Below are 22,114 nucleotides of genomic sequence, written 5' to 3'. Positions count from 1 at the left end.
TATTGGGATATAATTCATATACAACACATACACTCATTCAAAATACACACTTCAACCGTTTTTAATGTATTCAGATACACACAACCATCACCACAGCTTGAGAATATTTTCATCATCCCCAAAAGAAGCCTCGTACCCATTAGCACCCTCCCCACCAGCCTGGGCCATCCCCGTGGGTATGAAGTGGAATCTCACTGTGGTTTTCATTTACATTTCTAAAGATGACTTTTTACTGTGCAGAGAAATTATTTTTTTGAATCTTTATCACTCAAAGTGAGGAGAAAAGATCCTTTTGAAATGAGAACAAGTTGATTCACACTTCAAAAAATAATAAGATGAATGCTTTTTTGTGAGGGACTCTCAAGCCAGTTTTTGGGAATAAAAAGCATACGAAAGGATAAATCCTATAAAGAAGGAAAAGGCGAAGAACATGAGAAGATGGAGCATTATGTTTTTTGGTCACATTTTGACTGATAATTTGACTCCTAAACATTACGCTGAATAAAAACTTTTATTCCCAAGAACTGGTTTTTCAATCAAACAGTATCAGAATGAGCAGACAACTCCTGAATTTAACAAACAGAAAGAAGGAGAGAGGAAGGGGGGTAGCATTTGTGTTTTGGAACAATTTTTTTAAAATATTTATTTATTTAATTTATTTATTTTCCTTTTTTTCTTTTTTCTTTTTTTCTTTTGGCTGCATCGGGTCTTAGTTGTGACACATGGGATATTTGTTGAGGCATGTGGGATTGTTTTCGTTACAGCGTGTAGTCTGCTCGGGTTTCTCTGTAGTTGCGGTGTGCGGGTTTTCTCTCTCTAGTTGTGGCGCGCAGGCTCCAGGGTGCGTGGGCTCTGTAGTTGTGACGCACAGGCTCCAGAGTGTGTGGGCTCTGTAGTTTGTGGCACGCGGGCTCTCTTGCTGAGGTGCATGAGCTCAGTAGTTGTGGCACGCGGGCTTAGTTGCCCCATCTTAGTTCCCTGACAGGGGATCGAACCCACGTCCCCTGAACTGGAAGGTGGATTCTTTACCACTGGACCACCAGGGGAGTCCCCTGGAACAATTTTTATTAAAGTTGAAACTGAGGAGTCTGAGACTGGACTAGCCTTTCATGGAAAAGAGACACCACCAAAGCCCTCAACTTAGCTAGAAAAGAGAATTCCAGAAACACAATTGTAATGTCTTGATGTGCTAAAAGGTTGGAAAAGGACCCAGAGAAAAAATTTTAATTAAACATTCGGGGAAGCCTAAGAGTTTGAGTTTAACTGGAAGGAGGTAAGTTGTCTAATTCAGATAAATTAAAATAACAAAAGTAAACAATCTAAGACCACTTGGTTATGACATTTTGAATATGGTACATAAGTAAGTGAGCCTGTCTAACATGAGAATATGGAGTAAGCCATCTGGTGCCCTTAAAAGAGGAGGCAAACTTTGGAAAATCACAGAAGTGATTGTTTATATACTCTTAAAGGAAAACTAGAAAATGGCATTTATGAAAATGAACCTACCAGAGGCCCAGAGAGGAAGAGATGCTGGGAGTATCTCCCTAACATGAAAGGAAAAATCTAACATTTTGTCTTGGAATCACTCTACCAATAAACCAATGATAATTCAGTAAGAGGAAGTTTTTGTGTCTTCCAGGAAGAAGACAAAAAAGTGAAGGGAAAACAAGATGGAAATGAAATAAAGGAAACATCCAGAAATGAGAAAGAAGAAAGTTTTTTAGAGTAAAGAATACCTTTCTTAGACTCATAATATGAACGGGACAGCACTCTGAAATCTATTTAAAGACTTCTCAAATCCAGAAAATCAATGAGACCCAGAAAATTTCAAAAAAGAAGTAGGTTAACTATATTTCAGAAGAAAGAGAAATAAAAATAGGATGATATCTTTGAAGAAAAAGGCCAAAGAAGAAAAAAAAAAGGCAAGGGACTAGGGCAATAATCTGAGAATAACTTGATTTACTCAAGGGATTTTGAGGTGAGTTTCTAGAGCTTTTTAAAAGCTAGTTAGATCTGTGAAAAATGCCATTGGTAGTATGAAAGGGATTGCACTGAACCTGTAGATTGCTTTGGGTAGTAGAGTCATTTTCACAATGTTGATTCTTTCAATCCAAGAACATGGTATATCTCTCCATCTGTTTGTATTGTCTTTAATCTCTTTCATCAGTGTCTTACAGTTTTCTGCATACAGGTCTTTTATCTCCTTAGGTAGGTTTATTCCTAGGTATTTTATTCTTTTTGTTGCAATGGTAAATGGCAGTGTTTCCTTAATTTCTCTTTCAGATTTTTTGTCGTTATTGTATAGGAATGCAAGAGATTTCTGTGCATTAATTTTGTATCCTGCTACTTTACCAAATTCATTGATTAGCTCTAGTAGTTTTCTGGTAGCATCTTTAGGATTCTCTATGTATAGTATCATGTCATCTGCAAACAGTGACAGCTTTTCTTCTTTTCCGATTTGGATTCCTTTTATTTATTTTTCTTCTCTGACTGCCGTGGCTAAAACTTCCAAAACTATGTTGAATAATAGTGGTGACAGTGGGCACCCTTGTCTTGTTCCTGGTCTTAGAGGAAATGGTTTCAGTGTTTCACCATTGAGAATGATGTTGGCTGTGGGTTTGTCATATATGGCCTTTATTATGTGAGGCCCACTTTCTGGAGAGTTTTTATCATAAATGGGTGTTGAATTTTGTCACAAGCTTTTTCTGCATCTATTGAGATTATCATATGGTTTTTATCCTTCAATTTGTTAATATGGTGTATCACATTGATTGATTTGTGTATATGGAAGAATCCTTGCATTCCTGGGATAAACCCCACTTGATCATGGTATATGATCCTTTTAATGTGCTGTTGGATTCTGTTTGCTAGTATTTTGTTGAGGATTTTAACACAACATTGTAAAGCAATTATACTCCAATAAAGATGTTAAAAAAAAAAAAGCACCACCCTCCACCCTGCACCCTGAAAGGTCTAGAATAATAACCCCCATAGCTTGTTCAGCACGCTAACATTTTTACAGTACTTTTGCAGCCATTCTTCACTGAATGTCACTAACTAGCATCCTGCTGGCCCAATCTACTCCACAGACATGTTTTATGTTGATCCACAAATTGATACACTGATCCCTGTTAGGAACTTCTGTTCATTCCTAAAAAACAGACTGCAAACTGAAAATCCATTAAGTTTAAAAACTTTTTCCATTCATTTAAATGAAAAAATTGTAATGTATTCCATCCCAAATCAACATACCCAAACTATTTTCTCAGGTTAAAAAAAAAGGTATAGCAGTTGAAAAATGAAAATAACTATATAGGTAATAAACAATTTAAAAGTGAACAAATACAGTCTGCACATAAAAAAAGCTAATTAGAAAATAGAAAACATGGAAATGTCACAAAATAAGAGAAGGAAATATACATGAAGAAAATGTTTTCAGAAATTATCTTGAAGAGGGGGAAAGAACATCAATGAAAATTTTCACATTAAGGAAGAAAGTAGCAATTCTTCTTTTGGGAAAAAAATAGAAATGAATACAAATAGAGAAATTGATATTTTAAATCAAATAATAATTGTCATTTAGACGTGGAAATATAGGTGTTTTTCTTAAACCTTGAACTCTTGACATTGTTTATTCTTTTCCTCATTCAATTATGTACAAGGCTTTTTCCCTCTTGCAGACTAAGAATTTTAAGCCAAAAGAGATACAAAAACTATTTCCTTTAAAGTCACTGCAATTAATACAAAGTAGACAATTCTTTATATTTCTGCCCAGTTCAGTAAAGATCTGAGAACTCTGATCTCCATAAAATTGAGTGAATACTATGTACTGGTCTAGATTATTACAGATTAGTAGTCACTCAAGAAACATTGAATAAAGGAGGAAATGACGAACAGAAAAATAGACATACACACAAAAACACTACTTTCTCATTGAGGAATCACTCAAGACTTTTAAGTCACATCAAAGACAAGACATCGAGAACTACTAAAAATATTCTTTCAAGAAAAATAATTCAATTAAAATGCAAAGCTTCTCAAAATTTTGTTTCTTAAAAATTCTTTAAAATTTTGAATCACTAGGTTATATACATGAAACTAATATAATACTATAAATCAACTATACCTCAATAAAAAAGTAAATAATAAAAAATGAAACATACTTTTTAAATATTTTATTTTTTGACAGATCATGAAAAGACATTTCAGAGAATTAAAGTTTTGAATAGGACTATAAGTACTTATTTTTTTATCTAAGATTATGAACAGATTATTAATTTATTTTTATCTTTCACTGCATTCACCAGACTTAAATAAATCATGTTTAAAGGCTTCTTTTTGCATAATAGTGCCAGCGGCACTTTTTATTTACATGTTTTCATGAAATTGGCCTGGAAGCAATTAGGATTAGTCAGAAACTTGCATAATGATCATAATTTTTCATTAATAGAAATGTCTCTGCATTTTAAAATAGGTTAATCATTATATTCCAGATAATGACATCTTTTTTATGTGAAATCTATACTGTTTTGTTAGACACAGGGTGGGAGAGGGAAGATTTTAATGCTAGTGTGATACCTGAAATAAGGTTCAAGTTCCCCTCAAAGAAAGCCTGCTTGGACTATATGAAGCAAAATAAATCTACCAGGCTGTCATCACTCACTAGTAACCCTTGCCTTACTTCTACTATATATTTAAAAAAAAGAAAAAGAGAAGAGAGATGACAAAAAGATAATCTAGGGCACACATTTGCTTGCCTCCAGCCACTAGACTCTTGAGTCCTTGAAGGCACAGACCAAACATTACTCCTTTTTGATCCTGCGCCTGACACAGGATGCTTTTGATACATCTTAGGTGGATGAAGATAGGTCAGTTCTCGGTACAAGATGCAAGCCAGGTATTAAATTGTGGAGGGATTTGTTGTGCTACCAGGCTATCAGGTTTAATATTTTATTCTGTTTCCTATCCTGGAAAGCCCATTTCTTTATCCAGCAAACATTAAGCATCTTCTAGGAACAAGGCACTGTTATTTTGCTTGGGATACAAACAAAAATTCCTTTCCCTCATAGCCTACATTCTAGTGGAGGGAGACAGGTAATAAATAATTAAAATAATCAATATCCTATGTTAGTTGATAAGTGCTATGGAAAAAGAACAAAATAGAGCAGGTTAAAGGGGATCAGGTGTACAGAGGGAGTGATTGTGATTTTAAGCAACATGGTCAAGGTAAGCTTCCTAAAGAAGGTGACAGCTGAACAAAGACTTGGAAGAAGTGAGAGAATGAGCCTTGTCCTTTGCAGGAAGGGCAGTCTGAGAAAACAGCTTTAGCAAAGGCCGTTATGCGGGAGAGAGCCTGGCCTGCTTGAAAACTAAAGGTAGGTACCTAGAGCAGAGTGGGCAAGGGGAAGCACATGTAATGTGGGCCTGTGTAAAGACTTTGGCTTTTACTCTAAAATAGAAATCCTCTGGATGATTTCTGAACTGAGGAGTGACATAATCTGATTTACATTAAGTAAGATCCTTCTTACTACTCTGTTGAAAGAGGCTGAAGCAAACAGATCAACAGGGAGGCTCTTGCAGTAATCCAAATGAGAGATGGTATTTGTATTCGTTTGTTAGGGCTGCCACAAACAAAGTACCACAAACTGGGTGGTTTAACCAACAAAAATTCATTGTCTCATAGTTCTGGAGGCCAGAAGTCTGGGATCAAGGTGTTGGCAGGGCCATGCTCCCTCTGAAGGGCCTAGGCAAGGTCTGTTCCAGGCCTCGCTCTTAGCTTGTGGTAGCTTCAGGTGTTCCTTGGCTTGTGGACAGCTGTCTTCTCCCTGTGTCTCTTCACATCAATGAGAGCAGTGAAGGTAATGAGAGGTGGTCAGATTCTAGTTAAGATATGGAGGTCTGGCCACAGGTTATCCTGACAGATTGTGGAGAACGTAAAAGAGAAAAGAATAAAGGATAAGTCCATGATTTTGGCCTAAGAACAGGATATGTTGCCGTGAAGATAGGGAAGACTACAGACAGAGAAGTGGAGATGGCAGCCACGAGGTGCACTGTTCAGATCTCCCTGCTGTGCAGCATGTGGTTAGCTGCCAGTCTCCAGCAGATGCACCTCCAGGCTTTGAGGCGGCATTCAAGCCAAGGCCACAGACTGCCTGAACTGCTCTCGGCCAGTGACTGTGCACAGCAGGGCACTAGGGCAGGCCCACTCCAGCCCGGGCAGGATGCCTCTAAGGGCAATCTTCGCTCTGGTTCCTTACCTGCCCCCTAAGACTTTCTCAGAGCTGTGCTGAGTCTCAGGCTCTTCCTACCCTTTCCTCCTTTCTTCCCTCCCTTCTTTCACCAGTTTCAGATTTACAGTGCCATCCAAAGGCTCTCCCTTCTACTCTGGCTCTTACTCCCCTTTATCCTTCACAGGTGTCTCCCTCTATAAATCCCTTGCACTTCTAATTCCATTTTGGCATCTACATCCAGAGAACATGAACTGACACAATCGGTAGCAGTGGGCTGAGAAAGCATGCAGTAAGATGAGATTTTTAGACTGGATCATCCACCCCTCATCTGGAAAAGAAGAGCATACCCCAGGTGGTTTGCGGGGCACGGATAGTCCCTGGCACAAGGTGGTGGGCCAGCTGCTGAAGATGTTACTGGTAGTGATGTGGGAACACATCCCATTGGAGGGGAATGCCCTTGCCAATAAGATGCAGGCATTTGAAAGGTAAGGGGGGAACAATGTATAAAAGGACAGTAGAGTCAGTTGGTTATTACTAAATTGTATTGTCCTGCAGAGGGATAATGAACAACTTGAGAGCACCTTCTAACAAAGTATAAGTACAGTTGAGTATAACAATCAGAAAACCTTTTTGGTAGTTTACAAAGAGACCCTTCTCTCCCATAATGAGAGAATAGACACAACTGAGGAGCAAACACATGGCTGAATAGTCCAAAGCTCCAGAAACATTCAAATGTTTAGCCAAGGCAGGTCTATTACACAAAAATCCTAATTAGAAAAACCTGAGACCCATATGGGGGAACGTGGGTTAAAGCCCCAGAGGCTTATGGCTCTACATGGTCTCCTAAACCCTCAGAGCCTGCAGAGCCCACCACTCCGTGTTAGAAGCTAGCACATCCCCCATGAAGGAAGACACGACAGAGGCCTCTCTGCCACAAGAAGTACATGCCACCTTCAGGAGCAGTCCCACTTGTCCCCTGCCTGCCAAACTGATAACTAGAGATAAATTCCGGCATAATCTGTGGTGACGTGCTAAGGCTGATGAGAGAGCAAAGAGCTGCCAGAATTAGCATGTCCCGACAGTCCGGGCAAGGACCTCTGTGGCTGGATTTTAAGGGTGCTTAATCAAAGCAGGAGGAATATAAGACTGTGTAAGCAAGAAAAAATTGCCTTGGGGCATTCTCTTGGGACATGGGATTTAACATCCTGGCAAGGACGCCAGCAAAGGAGCAAACTTGCGGTTAGCAGGCTCCTAGAAGCCTGGAGAAAACTATAGCCTATTGTAAAGAAAGTGGAAATGCTTGAGTTGCCACAGCAAGCAGTAGAAGAAGGGATAAAGAGGCTGGGGGAAGCTGGCATACTGGAATGGATGCATTATGTGATGCCACAGACTCACCAGAGGATTATATTTCTTAGGAGAGCTAAGAGGATGCTTCATTTACCAAGGCCATCAGGAATTTGCTAGTGAGAGGAGAACCAGCTTCACTAAGAACTTCAGTAGTGGCTCTCCTCTGCAAGCCAGAGCCGATGGTAAGAGAGGCAGTCACAAAGCTTGGCTGATTGATAGTGATGGGGTTGATGGGGCCCCAAAGCAATTGAGCCCTGGTGGCAGCACAGAAGCCAGGAGAACAAAATTACTGCAGTGACTGGCAAGGCTAGAGGGACAGCTGACTGGTCAGGGACCCGAAAGGAAAAGATACCAGAAGATCAGAGACAAAAATATACATGTAAATGGACATATAGTTGTGAGAATGAAGTGTGAAGATTTTTGTATCATGTTAATGCCATAAATGCCACCATGGAATAGGCACTGAGCAATTAAATAGGCAAAATGACTCGGCCAGCTGACATGAGTCAGCCTTTGCCATCAACCATGCTGAACTAACAAGATGGGCACATGCCCACAATGGCAGAGTATACCTGGGCCTAACAACATGATCCCCACTTATCAAGGCCAATCTAACTACTGCCATCTCTGAATTTTCAACCTCAGAGATGAAAGCTGAGCATCCTATATAGCACTATTCCTTGAGGAGAACAACTAGCCACTTGGCAGCAAGTTGACTATACTCCTTCAAGGGCCAATGATTCATTCTTACAGGAGTAGACACCTATTCTGAGTATGGGGCTGCCTTTACTATCTGCAGAGTCTCAAGCAGCACCGCTATCAGGGATCACAGTGTGCCTATCCCACAGACATGGAAGGCCACAAAACACAGCATATGACCAGGAACCCACTGCACAATGAAGGACATGTGCAGCAGGCCCATGACCATGGAATATACTGGTCATATCACACACCACACCATACAGAAGCCACTGGCATGACAGAGCATTGGAATGCCCTGTTGAAGGTACAGCTGAAATACCAGCTTGGAAGCAATTCTCTGCAAGGATGGAGTACCATCTTCCAAGGACGTATTGTAAGTATTGAATCTATATGGTGCTGTGTCCCAATAGGAAGAATTCATGAGTCTGTGAACCAAGACATGGAAGCAGGAGTGGCCCCACTTTACCATCATTCTCAATGACTGACGGGGGGGTCTTTGTGTTTCCCATCCTTATCACTCTGGGCTCTGTAGGGTTAGAGGTCCTGTTCCCCAAAGAAGATGCGCTTTGCCAAGGGGTACAGCTGGTATCATACGTAACCTGCTAAATGCAGAGCCCCTCATTCTCTTCAGTTTAAGACATAAGCAAGGCATCACCAACTACACTTCTACAGCTCATGACTGGACAATGTTTGCAGTGCAGCAACTGCATGTGTGGGATCTCCTGTACATCTGGTTCTACCACTATTTTATAAGATGTTTGGGGCATGAAAGGATTATCCTCTGGTTTACATGCATGTTGCTTACAAAACTGCTAAGTTACTTAACCTGCCTTCCTCAAGGGCTGTTTCCCATATAAGTGCCAGTTTAGTGAGAGAGCAAAAGAACCACCTGCTGCTTGGGGCCAGGGCTGAATTGGTTGATGAGTCCCAGTTTATTTAACCCCTTCCCATATGCCAGATGTAAGTGACACTACCTCCCTCTCTGAAAGCAGAAGAGGAAACACAGCATTATAATGAACATCTGAGACCAGATATTTACAATAATGAGCTTCTGTTGTAATGAATGGAATGTTAGGAATCACGTTCTTAATATGCAGAGGCTAAAATGAAAGGTCAGTTTTTCTGTAGTGAATTAGAAAGCGAGCAGATGCTGTTTGACTGTGTTAGGAAAAAGAAGGCAGCGTTCTGACCACACCCTTCCTCCTCTGAAATTCCCAAAGCACTTGTGATATTTTGTTGTGGTGGGTAGCTGAGATATTTGACTTTTTTTTTTAAAGAAACTTTAATGCTTGCTTTCTTTTTTGTTTTTAATTTACTTTATTTATTTTGGCTGCATCAGGTCTTAGTTGCGGCACACAGGATCTTTGTTGCGGCACGCCGGATCTTTCGTTGTAGCCCACGGGATCCTCTCTGGTTGTGACGCACAGGCCTCTCTCTAGTTGTGGCACGTAGGCTCCAGAGCGCATGGGCTCAGTAGTTGCAGCACGTGGGCTCTCTACTTGTGGCACGCTGGCTCCAGAGCACGCAGGCTCAGTAGTTGCGGCACACAGGCTCTCTAATTGTGGCACACAGGCTCTCTAATTGTGGCACACAGGCTCCAGAGCATGCAGGCTCAGTAGTTACAGCACGCAGGCTTAGTTGCCCCATGGCATGTGGGATCTTAGTTCCCCGACCAGGGATCAAACCCGTGTCCCCTGCATTGGAAGGTGGATTCATAACCACTGGACCACCAGAGAAGTCCCTGAGATTTGAAATTTTGAGGCATGGGAGAAATTGAAGAGTTAAGTCTCACAGGCTCACAGAACTAAGAAAAAAGGAAGAAATGTAGTGCTTAGATGTCATTTCTCCTTCTAACATAGTGTACAGTCAGGCATTTAAGGTACCTTCCCTTAAAGTGAATTCTGCACAAACAGGGTCCAGAGTACTTGTGTTCTACAAAATTATTCCTTCTAGAAAATTCATAATCAAAAAAGTAACAAAGATGGCCATTAGTATTCAAAATCAGTAGCAGTCCAAAAAGCTAGTTTTAGAATAAACTTTATACCCAAATAGAATTTCATTTGTACAGGCCTGGGTCTGAAAGAGAAGGGTTAGGTTTCTAAAGATAAATGGGTTAAAAGCTGCTGAGTCTGGATAGCATCGTCTGAGTTGCCATTTATTTGGCATCAGCTACATTCAGTTTTTGAGTCAAAGCCATTACTATGGTATGAAGGAGACAGTTGTTGGTTTTAAGGTCCTTCAATGGAGTATGAACCTCCTGGAATGCCAAGTGAGGAAAGTTCAGGCCAACCCAGCCTGTCTTTTCTGAGAGACGGCCAAACCTTAGTGACGATCTGATCTGGACAGCCAAGAAGTCTTAGTTTTGATCTTTTATAAGGAAAAGTTGGGACTCTGCCCAAGTCAACAGAAAAGGGAAGAGGCCAGGATGGGAATACAGCCTGTGAGAAGATGTCTGCCTACACACTGGGGAGGCACGTCCAGTTTGCGGCCTCCTGCTTGCCTGCTTAGGCCTTGGGCCATTACTGAGCTGCTGTTTCATGAGCCTTTGCATAGAACATATATTCATTTACTACGTCTTTATCATGCTGTTTTAAAATATCTCAGAGAGGTCTTATCAGTGACAGCTAACTCTAAGCTAGAGAGCAGGACATTGTTGCCGCTTCAGACCCCTTTCCTGGGAGGTCTAAATCAACTCCTTGATTCACTGAATGCTGGACATGAAGGAAGGTACCAGGCTGGGAGCCTGGGAATAGACAGCTGGGTTCAATTGGGCTATGGAAGCTGCTTTCTCTGTAGCATATTACTGGAGAGGCAGTATGGTGTAATGGTTTCTGTTGCCCATTCTGCCACGTACTAGCTATATAAATTCTAGCAAGTTTTTTAACCTCTATAAGCCACTATTTCCTCATCTGAAAGAAAAATAGAAATACACCTACCTCATAGGAAATAATGAGATAATACATGTAAAGTGTTTGGCATATATAACTGATTGACATCTGTGTTTTCCTCACTACAATAGAACAATGTATTGAGGAAAAGAGAGACAGGAAAGTAATTCCTCATCTATGACTCTGTTTCCCAAATTATATAATAGGGGCATGATTATTATAGCCATTTGTCTTAGGAGATATGTGAAAGACAAACAGATGTGAATCCCATTGGAAAAGAAATATAAGATGGTATCGTTAACAGAAGGCTATGACCTGAGGAAACTAGAATATGGCCTTGATGTTTGATTGTTCCCTTTTGGGAGTATTATTCCTGAACTCTACCTTTCTGCTTTTTAATTCTCCTACTAGATAGGAAAATTCACATTTTCAATTGCTGTTGAGTTACATACTGAGATTTTAAGGTGCAGGTAATGGTGAAATCTCATAAGCTCTTCCAGGCGAGAAAATTTTTTAAAATAAATAAATAAAAATAAAAACAAAAAACTACCAGGTGATAAAAAATGAAGCTATCATACGCCCAGTGTTGCTAAGTTAACAAGCAAATCATAGTAAACTTTGATAGTCACCTTCAATGAAAGAGAATTTAAATTGACCTAATTGTACCAGAAATAAGACCTCTTTCCCTCTCCCCCACCCCACCCCCACCCTTGAAAAAAAAAAACAAAGTTCTGATTCAAACGCTAACATTCCTGCAGTGTTTTGTTTTTGCTGAAGAAATTTTTTTTCTATAGTTTATTGCCGTTCCTTGAAAATAATATACACAAAGTCCTAAATATTTACCAGATGATACAGATCTGCCAGGGTTTTCAGCCAAGTTTCAAAAGTTTTATGAAATCACTTCTTGGACATGTTTCTAACAATCTGGCCCATGAAAATTTAACTGGGGAGGATTTTTCCACCTTCTTCACATGGCCTTTAGGTCACAAGCCTCTGTGTGTGCCCATATGAAAACTCATACCCTGCAATCTTGAATGTCCTTGCTCGTTCAGAAGCACTTGTTATCACTAGATAAATATACAAAAACGTTTATTCTCTGGGAACATCTATTGATATTTCCAATGAAGACACCATGTGCTCTGGCTTCAGTACAAACTTATTTTCCCAGCCTCCACCTACTCAGATCTCAAATATCTGCCCTCTTAGCTAAATATCTTCTCAGAAATAAATTTCAATTCAGTTTTTATACAATAGCAATTTTCAATTCAGGTTCCACAGAGCCAAATACCAAACCTGCCTCAATCAGAGTAACTCCAGTTGTATTTTTTTCTTTAATCTTTATAATTTTATTTGAATTAGGCCTTAAAACATTTGGGGAAAAAATCATATGTTTCTGTAAGTATAACACTTAATAAAGAAGAAAGTCAGTTTCATTACTTCAGTTACTAGACTCTTTTAACTAATCTTAGATATCAAAATGTCATATTTCCATTTTAAAATCTTTCGAAAGGATTATAAGCCTCTGAGAAATTTTAAGAAGACACAAGGATGCTGGCCTTTCACATCCTGTCCCAGTTGCCTTGAGGATCCGGCTGCCAAAAATCTGAGTCTTCCCCATGGGAGTCCCACAGACACATCCAGACAGGAAGGTCACATTCCATCAAGAGCTCCAGAGGAAGAAAATGATGCAAAGGGGTGCGAAACCAGGCCAAGCATTTACTACAGACCAAAATCCATCTATAAAGCAGTGACCCAGTTAGTGAGGAGACATTATCCTCATTCTACCACACTATTATTTTTGTGTTTCTATGTGGGTCATAGCACAGAAAAATCCACGGAGGATTTGCCAGGGAAAATATGGAAGCTACAACTGAGGATTGTTGACCCTACTTTTCTACTCGAGTTGTCACATGAAGGAAAAGGTGAGACCACAGGGAGTAGCAAACCCAGACTTTGGGATTTCACAGACAAGAAAATGTTTTTTAAAAGAATTAGGAAACTGACTCACAGTTGCTAACTTTTACTTTTGCCGTGCAAATATATGCTTAACATGATAACTCTCATCTATTACTATCATTTTGTAAAAGGGCATTTTAACACCAAAAAGGAGGGAGATGATGATCTCAGAGAAAAAGGGCTGATCTTTCCTGAATAGATCAGTTAGCCCTCTTATACTAACATCACTACGAAGGCAGCCACCCTGCCCTCAACTTGGATTGAATGTTTTGTTTTGTTTCCACTCTAAACCAATGAAAAGTACTTCAAGGCAATCCCAATCAACATACTGCATACCCAGAAGAATGAGGCCAGATGATACTGTGATGCAGGCTCCCAAAGCAACTTGGACCTGAGCTCAGCAGACTGGTAGGGAAATCCCTGTGAGATAACTCTGGTTGTGAGTTAAGGTGATCCAACAGAAAACCAAGTACATCATGGCATTTTACAAGCTTTGCTGTGTACTCTGCCCAGCCCTGAGAGAGGGATGGAGGGACCAGGAGTGCACACCCTCTTCCACACTGCCGGTCAGCTTTCCAAGCTTGGTGATCCTTTTCCAGCAGATGGCAGAACACACACATAGAAAACTCCAAAGCCACCCAAGGTCTCTGCCTCTCAATTGGTCCCAGGTATGATTTCTTTAAAAGTCTTGAAAGAAGAAAGTTTGCAAAAAAAGTCCCACCCACACTCCACCCTGAAACCTATTTACACAGTACTTCACAGAGAGGCTGAAACTCTTTGCAAAGGGAAAAGCCACAAGGTAAAGAAAGCCTGACCAATAAACTGCAAAGACCAGGATCAACATCTTCGAGACGTTAGAGAGCCTAGCAAATAACTCGTGCATTTTTTCATTCTAAACCGAAAGCTTTCATTAATCTTCATCACATGAGCCTATAAAGGTATAGTTATGAATAGTCTTTACTAAAGAAGCCCATGGATTTTACATTGCCTCTTCTCAATGAGAGAAGTCATACAGTATCCAAAGTTATTCCTGATACGGTGGGTCAGAACAGCCAAGAAAATTAATCTTGTGTCTCTACTGGTGTGTGTTTTCACAAAAGCAAAACCATGTTCCAAGCTGAAAAAGTTTTTCCTAAAATATACTCTAATTGAATATTTCAGACACAATAGTAAGTAAGTAGGTCACTTGCTCTCTAGTTTTCAAAGAATATCAGCTTGTGGTACTCCATCTGCAGTTAAAAGGAAAGCACTCCACACCACAAGAAATCTTCACCACAGAGCTCTTTATAGCAGCAGCTGCAGCTCAGGGGTCAGATCTATGGCCATGAGTTTTGCAGATAATTTTCAAAACTCCTTAGCATCCTCAAAAGTACCAGTAATTGAGCTTCCCAAAAAATCTGCAACAACCATACCTACACTACCACCCTCCCTTGCAGGCAACTTCTAGTCAGAAATTGGACCCAGGAATATATGCCCTAGAAACAGTTTTTAAATAGCCTAAATTTGGTTGTCAAATCATGCTCCTTCTCCATGCTCTCCTCCTTTTTTTTTTTTTTTTTACAGTGTCTACTCTGGTCCTGCCCCCATCCCCAAACAATTACCCAGTGTTCCCAGGGATGTACCACACTCTGTGCTTTCCAGGATGCTACCTGCCATGCAAAATAGAATGTTAGATCCAGAAAGGATCTGACAGAGGAATTAATACAGCTGCTTCCACAGATGAGGAAACCTTGGCTCTGAAAAATACACTCCCCCAGGCCACAATTTGCTGGTGCCAGAGTTACCCCCATCCCTCCAGGTCTCATCAGATTGTTCATTTTCACCAGACGATAAGCAGGGGGACAAAGTGTCTGACTTCATCGTTACTTCTCTCAGAAAACAGATCTTTGTTGAACAAGGGGTTTTGGTTTGGAAATTGCAGGAAAGACCAGTTGGAGCAGACACAATTTTGAGCAGTGGGTACTTTCCATGTCCTCAAATCACATTCTGCCTGTAAACAGACCACACTATAAAAATGTAAGCATGGAGGACTGAGCTATGGAACCCCTTGGCAACTGTAAAGAACATAAGCTCCATGAGGGCAGGGACTCTTATTTACACCTAGTGTGAATTCACACCCAGTACCTACAACAGAAGCTGTCACTGAATAGCAGCTCAACAATAAATATTTGCTAGATGAACAAAATGAAGGATGGAAGCATCCCTCTTCCATTCTCTCTATACTCAGTCCATCTCTACCCACTTTTTGCTCCCTGTTATACTTAAGTCTACTTTAATCAAAACTCTGTTGTCAGGTAATACCTATCAGTCATTTACATTTTATTAGCCTTTAAACCACTGCTTGGAGTGTTTGGAATTTCAGTTTTCTAAAAAAAGTTCTGGCCCCTCTGCAGGCCCAGTCTCAGTCAGCAATGGAAGGTCTCTGTGGCCAGGCCCTATCCATCCTCCTCCCCGTGCACATGGCCAAGCTTTGAATTCTTTGGAAGAACAGCAAACTGTTCATAGGAACAGTTCCTTTCCCCAGTGACCCCCGGATTCCCTCCTGTGGCTCTCCTTAGCTTTCACATCTTTGTAAAATAATCTAAAACCCTATCTTCCTGCTGTCTCTATCTTCCTTTCTCAGCTGTCAAAACCTAGAAGACATGCTACTTTTGCGTATTTAGGCTCAGCTGTACTGTTCAATAAATGGCAAGCCCCTTGTTTCCCACACCTCACTCAGTGAAGCCAAAGCACCTCACCTTATTAAGCAGGAGCCCATCCTCGCCCTATCACACACTAGAGGGTGCTGTTGCTATATCCAGGCCCAAGGAACTTGGAGCCATGGAGGAAAAGGAAGTGACAGAGCTCTTAGACTCCTGGGAGACATTCCTAGCTGGGCCTCTCTGCACAACCACGCTGCACAGTTTCTCAGAACCAAAGACCATTACACCTCATCAAACTATGCAATTCCAGGGTGAAGCTTACACATGGTACAATAAAATGGGAGGACTGAAGATCTCCAAACTGAAGATTTTACTGTAAGACTCATTTAGGGACACAGGCTCACATAAGAGTATTTATGATGACGACTGGATGTGAATAACTAATTCTCACTCACCACTGAAGAAGACAATTCTGTTTAGACAACCAAGCGGCAAACACTGTCAGGCAGAATTAGATGTATCAAAGGCAACCAGAGCAGCCAGGAAACACTTGAGTTTGTCCGTGCTTTTCACAATCATCTTTCCTGGTATGTGATGTCTAAGACTTTGGGAATGAAAGCTTCATACACAAACAAATGAATATCAGTCTCTCTCAGCCCCCAGCTTGGCTATTGCACAAAGCTTGCAGGCTGCCAGAGAAGCCTCCCTGGCCTCGGTTAACTCTTTGCTTGAATAACTGGTGGACCTGCATTGCAGGAAAAGCTCTCTCATGCAGCAGAAGGCCTTTTCAAATTTCTGAACAAGTCATCGTACAGAGAAAGTATTCTTTCGTTGGGTTTGTGGGTTTTTTAAGATAAATTGAGAAAAATGGGTATTTTTTTTAAGTTCTCTGAATGAGACTCTCACCTAACAGTAAGAACGTTAAACATTCCCACACAGGGAAGAATGGATCTGCACCAAGGGAAATAACTCTGGTATTAATCCAAGAAGAAACAATCCCGCTCGCCCTCCCCCCACCACCAGCTGGGGTTTCACACTTTTGTTGCAGTGATTTGGGTACTCCACACAAATGCTAATGAGCAACAATTCACTAATGCTAATGATTAGAACTCTCCTTGGCTCCAAAAGCAACCCAGCCAAGCTAGAAACTTGAAGGATCCCAAAGTGGTTCAAGAGGGACTCAGCCAGTCAGAGGTGCCTTTTTAGGGCAAGTCTTACACAGAACATTTTCCTTTTGCTCTGAACTCCAACCCTAAAAAAGACACCATCCCAACTACAGGTGCATCAAACTTTCACATTAAATGCAAGGAATTTCCAGTACCAGGTCTTTTGCAATAACTAGCTTGACATTTCCACATAAAGCTCTAAAGACGAGGATAAATATACCATACTTAATAGAGTGTTGGGGAAACTTCTAAGAAAGTAGCTCTTAACCTAATTTCTGCCCTCACATACCCAAAAAGATATACTCCCATTAGTTACCAAGGCTGTCTACCGCAGGGAACAGATCAGAATGAAGAGGCTGGGGGATGAGACGTGGGGTATAGTTTGAAAATGCATACTCTGAAAAAGTGACTGAAGAGCCCCCTGAAGGGACTCTGCTTAACCTCATTGGAAATCACTTAGGTTATTTAACACGATCATAAAGCAAAGAGAGAACACAGGTGGGTAACACCAACATATTCATGATTTAAGGTACTGACAAACAATGGGTGAGCACCTCCAGTCCTACCCTGAAGTTTTATTCTTTAAAATGAAAAACCCAAAGACAGAGCCTTGAATCTATAGTTAACCAAAAACCTTCATATGCAAAATGCTAACTAGTTTGAAAAGTAATAGCAGAAGCAAGTTTTAACTTAACATTGTCAGCTACATTTTAAATTTGTTTCACAGTCATTCCTGTGATTTCCTAATCCAAACAGTGAAAGTCTTGCTTCCTTAGTAAATTCAGCAGAGATCTCAACCATGCTTACCCATTAGATTCACCTGAAAAGATTAAACCATCCTTGCCACCTCAATGGACTATCATTCTTAATCGGTTTGGGGTGGGTCCAGAGCAGAGTACCTTTTTAAAATCCTCAGGTGTATGGCCAGGTTGAGTACCACTGAACTGGGGTATCCAGGCCCACCACCTGAATGTAATTAACCACCTTCTTTGAACTTCCCCGTATCTGAATTTTATTCTGCAAAATGAAGTTAATCCAGAGTCCTCCCACCAGAATAGAGTAAAAACAAGACTGTAATCATAAAGAACTTTGAGGTAATGAAAAAAAAGGAAGTGGGTACTTTTATCTTGATACTTGAAACCACTTGTTGGCACTGCTAACAATGAAGCCACAAGATGTTGATGAGATGGTGAGATAATATAGCAAATATGTAGCCAATCTGTAATTCTGAGGTATAAATGTGTTACATCTCCTTACCAAAGGATTTACTGCATTGCAGAATTTAGCATTAAATTCAAACAAAGAAGCAATAGAGGGACAGAGAAGAAAGGGGTGTGAGAAGCCTGCATCATGAAAAGTCTAAACTTATATCCAGATGGTGCTGGAAGAGAGGTTCAAACCCTTAGTCCTATGGTGTGAACACAGCAAAGCCATCTGGGGAAGAAGCCAGCAATGCCAAGGCCTCCCTGCCCGCCTCTTCTTTGCTTTTTTTCCTCTCCCACACCTCCCTTCAAGGCCAGTGGACCTAGTGGGGTCCCTGACTGAAACCATTCAGATCCCTCTGCCCTGAACAGTACAGAACAGTCAGCCTCCCACTGCTGGCAGAAGTTAAGGGGAGATAGACTTCCTAAGGCCCTAAACCATCACTCAGCACACCAAACAAGATCTGGGGAGTGAGAATCAATAGACTAAACTGTAGAAATTAGGACTCTCAGAGTCCCAACTTGGGGTCAGAAGAGGCTAAGTGGTACCCCTCAGTTACACAAGCTCTGAACTGGCAAATTTTACCTTCCCAGACAACAAGAATCACAGATCCTCTTGGCCAGCAGAGGATGGTGCGTCTCCACTCACCCACCCTCCACTCATGCCTGCAGCATCACCATGACAGTAACACAGTTGGCTGGCTACGTAAGGACAAAACACGAGAAACACCTTACATAATCAAAGATATGCAGAAAGGTGACATGCATGGACTTGTATCAGAATTTCACTCAGGCAAAAGTCTCTAGCTCCTTCCAAATGTATCTCTAATGACCTAATTTGGCCAGGATTTTGGTGATACAGCTTAGCAACCAGCACAAAGTAGCTTCCCTATCCCTTCCTACAATGCACCCACAACCCCTGTTTCGACTCTTCTCTCAATCCTTCCCAGTCAAGGCAAGCCCCAGGTTTTCAGTTTCCTAAATGGGGCCCAGGCCACCGCAATGACTCTTCATGCAGTCACCTCAAACTCTTGCTTCTAGAAGACTGAAGCAGGCTTCTAACAGCCACCAGTTCTCAGGTATATACTGTGTTCTAGGCTCTTAATTTTGTCTTCACAACAACTTATTAGGCAGGTGTATCATCCCTATTTTACAGATAAGGAAATTGGAGCACAGAGAAACTGAATAACTTCTGTCCAAGGTCACATAATTAGTAAGCAGTAGAGCAGGCTTTGAACTCAGGCCTGTCTAATCCTAAACTCATGCTCTTTAAAATAATAATGGTGGTTCTTATATAGTACCATGTGCCAGGCGCTGATCTAAACACTCTCCAAATCTAACCTTAATCTTTACAACAACCCTAGGAGAGAAGTACTATATTTGCCACTACCTTTATGCAGGGAGAAAACTGACAGAGAGATGCAACAACTCTTAAAGTTGCAAAGCTCGTAACTGGCAACACCAGGATTCAAACCCAGGCAGGCTAATTCCAGCATCCAGGCCTTAACCACAGTACATACTGCCCCCCACCGCATTCTCCCTGTAACTTAGTTCCTTCTGTATTCATTCATTCAAATATTGCTTATGTCCCCAACATCTTACCAGATATTATAGAAAGATAACTGTTATTTGACAAATTTCTTCCCTCAGAGAGCAGCAGTTTAGATGGGAAAAATCAGCAAAACAGTATCAAGAAAGAAGGCAGTTGCCAGAATGTGAAGTCAGGTAATACGTGCTTGGGGCAGCAGGAGAACTCGAGCACTCGGGCAGGCAGAAAGATCTTGCTGAGCACTGAAAGTGAGTTAAATTTGGAGAGGTGGAGAGAATGGTCCAGGTGGGGGGAATAATGTGAGCAAAGGTAAAAGAAGAAGAGGACTGGGGATGGAAGGAGGTAACTGCCCCCCATGCCAGACTCTGTACAGCTGTTTTATGTGTGTTATCTCATTTATTCCTCATCCAGGTCTATGAAGCATCCTCATTTAACAGATAAAGAAAATAAGGTGCAGAAAGTCCAACAACTCACGATCATACAACGACTAAGGGACAGAGCTAGGTTCATCTACCTCCGACACCCTTCTCTCAGCCAGGGGCCTCTTCACAGGTGAACACAAAATGAAGAGGCCAAGGAATCAAGTAAAGCACTGGCGGGGCCAGGCAAACTCTAACCATTCTGATTTCTAGACCCCTTAGAGCAACTGGGGTTCTCTGTCTTCCCCCCATCCCACAGGGTGTGTGCATTTTCAACTTAGAAGCCTCTTCCCGTGGCGTTCCCACTCCAAACAAGCCCCCTTTCTGCAAACTGACATATTGTGACTTGCCTTGTCCAAATATAGAGCAGCCCTTTCGGGCCAGTTTAGCTCACCAGGAAAGGGCCTCTCTGAGAACAAGCTCTGTGCTGGTGGGGCCAGCTGGCAGGGACACAGGCTAGGCCTTGGGGCCCTCTAGGATCCCCTAATCCAGACCCCTCTGTTAGGAGGAAAAACCTGAGGCTCAGAGAGGGGAGGGGAGTGAGTCACTGAAGGCATTCCCTCACCCCACAAAAAAAAAAAAAAAAAAAAATCTGAGCTCCATAAAAGTGCTTTGGCAAGCAGAGGTCTGAAATTCCTCCAACAGCCTGGAGAAGAGGGAACTAAGGATCTGCCTTCCCACATAGTCTCTCTTTAGACTCCAGTGCTGCTAAGACTAAAAAGAGCAAATCTGTTTTCTTAGCAAGGTTCAAGCTTGACTCAAATTTTGTATGGTTAGGAAGGGAGTGGAGGTGCAAGGGCATCTAAATGTGAATCATCAGCTCTTAATCAGCAACCTGGGGGGTGGGAAGTTTTGGGAAAGCGCGCCTGCGAGACCTTGGATTGGCGCTCTTCCCTCTGCAGGGAAAGCAAGCCCTGATGTGACAGCACCCACTTACAGCCTCTTATAGCATGCCTTTTACAGCACCCACTGTCTAGAACAGGTATATAGGTGTCGTGATGCTTCCGTTGTACCCTCAGGTGGCCCTCTAAACAGACTTGAAGTAATAGACCCGACTACAGCAAAGGAGAATCTGCTGTCCAAAGAGTAAAAGCAGTACCCATATGTCATCATCAGAATGTTTAAAACGTATATCAGGATCATTACTCATCAAACTTTCCCTCTGGGAACAGATATAGCCCATTGCTCTTTCTAAGGCCGAAAGACTGTGTGTTACCTTCCATTAATATTTCCTGTCACTCTTCAGTTCCATTTCCACCAATCATCACATTAGACCATAGCCAAAAGACATACCGTTTTTAAAAATGTACTTACCTTAATGTGCTCAGAGTATTTATAGGTCAATTTCCCTGCTGGCTACTTTTAGTGTGGTTGTACAGTGTATGATGAGGATTTCTTCTCTTTCTCTTTAGCAGTAGGTAAAATCCTCAGAGGGAGCAGAACCTAGATATATTTAAATAAAATAGACCAATGACCTTAGGCTATATCATTCACACACGAGTGGTTGGATATGCATTTTTTCTAATCTAGGGCCTATTGGCCAAAGTAATTTGAAATATTTGGGAACCTAGAGATTGGATGACTTAAAGGTAAGGAAGCTGGACCTTTCCTCTTTCTTTGAATTCTCCTTTCCCCTATGCACACCTCTCTGTGTTTGCCGCCTACCTCTCTGACCACTCATGGTTAGGTTGCTTTATGTATCCCTCTCCCTCTGCCAAGCCCTAAATGTTGGTATTTCCCTGAACAAACTCATCTACTCCCATGGACACAGCATATATTCCCAAACCTGTACTTCAACTGATATCTCTCTTCAGAACTTCAGACCCATTAATGAAACTGCCAACATCTCTGTGATGTCCCACAAGCACCTCAAACTCAATCTGTAGAAAACTGAACTCATCATCTTCTCTCTTACCACCTCCTCACACCCATTTCTCTTTCTCTCTTCTCTTGTTGATGGCACCATCTTCTATCATTGCCCATATAAGAGACCGAGGACTCACCCTTCACTCC

The 22,114-nt window shown here is 41.4% G+C and overlaps 1 protein-coding gene across 9 annotated transcripts in view; it reads right to left on the bottom strand.

The window, feature by feature from the left end:
* AKAP6 (A-kinase anchoring protein 6) overlaps window positions 1-22,114 on the bottom strand; it is a 570,108-nt gene that overhangs the window by 514,756 nt on the left and 33,238 nt on the right. For 5 of the 9 annotated variants that reach the window (XM_061180767.1, XM_061180765.1, XM_061180774.1 and 2 more), the window contains exon 2: window positions 21,416-21,544. The exons of the other annotated variants lie outside the window; for them this stretch is intronic. The gene's annotated coding sequence lies outside the window, so the exon portion shown is untranslated. The remainder of the gene's footprint in view (window positions 1-21,415; window positions 21,545-22,114) is intronic. 9 annotated transcript variants of the gene reach the window in all.

The sequence above is a fragment of the Eubalaena glacialis genome, chromosome 2, assembly GCF_028564815.1.
Source record: "Eubalaena glacialis isolate mEubGla1 chromosome 2, mEubGla1.1.hap2.+ XY, whole genome shotgun sequence".
Lineage (NCBI taxonomy): Eukaryota > Metazoa > Chordata > Mammalia > Artiodactyla > Balaenidae > Eubalaena > Eubalaena glacialis.
This window is presented reverse-complemented; position numbering and strand designations above follow the sequence as displayed.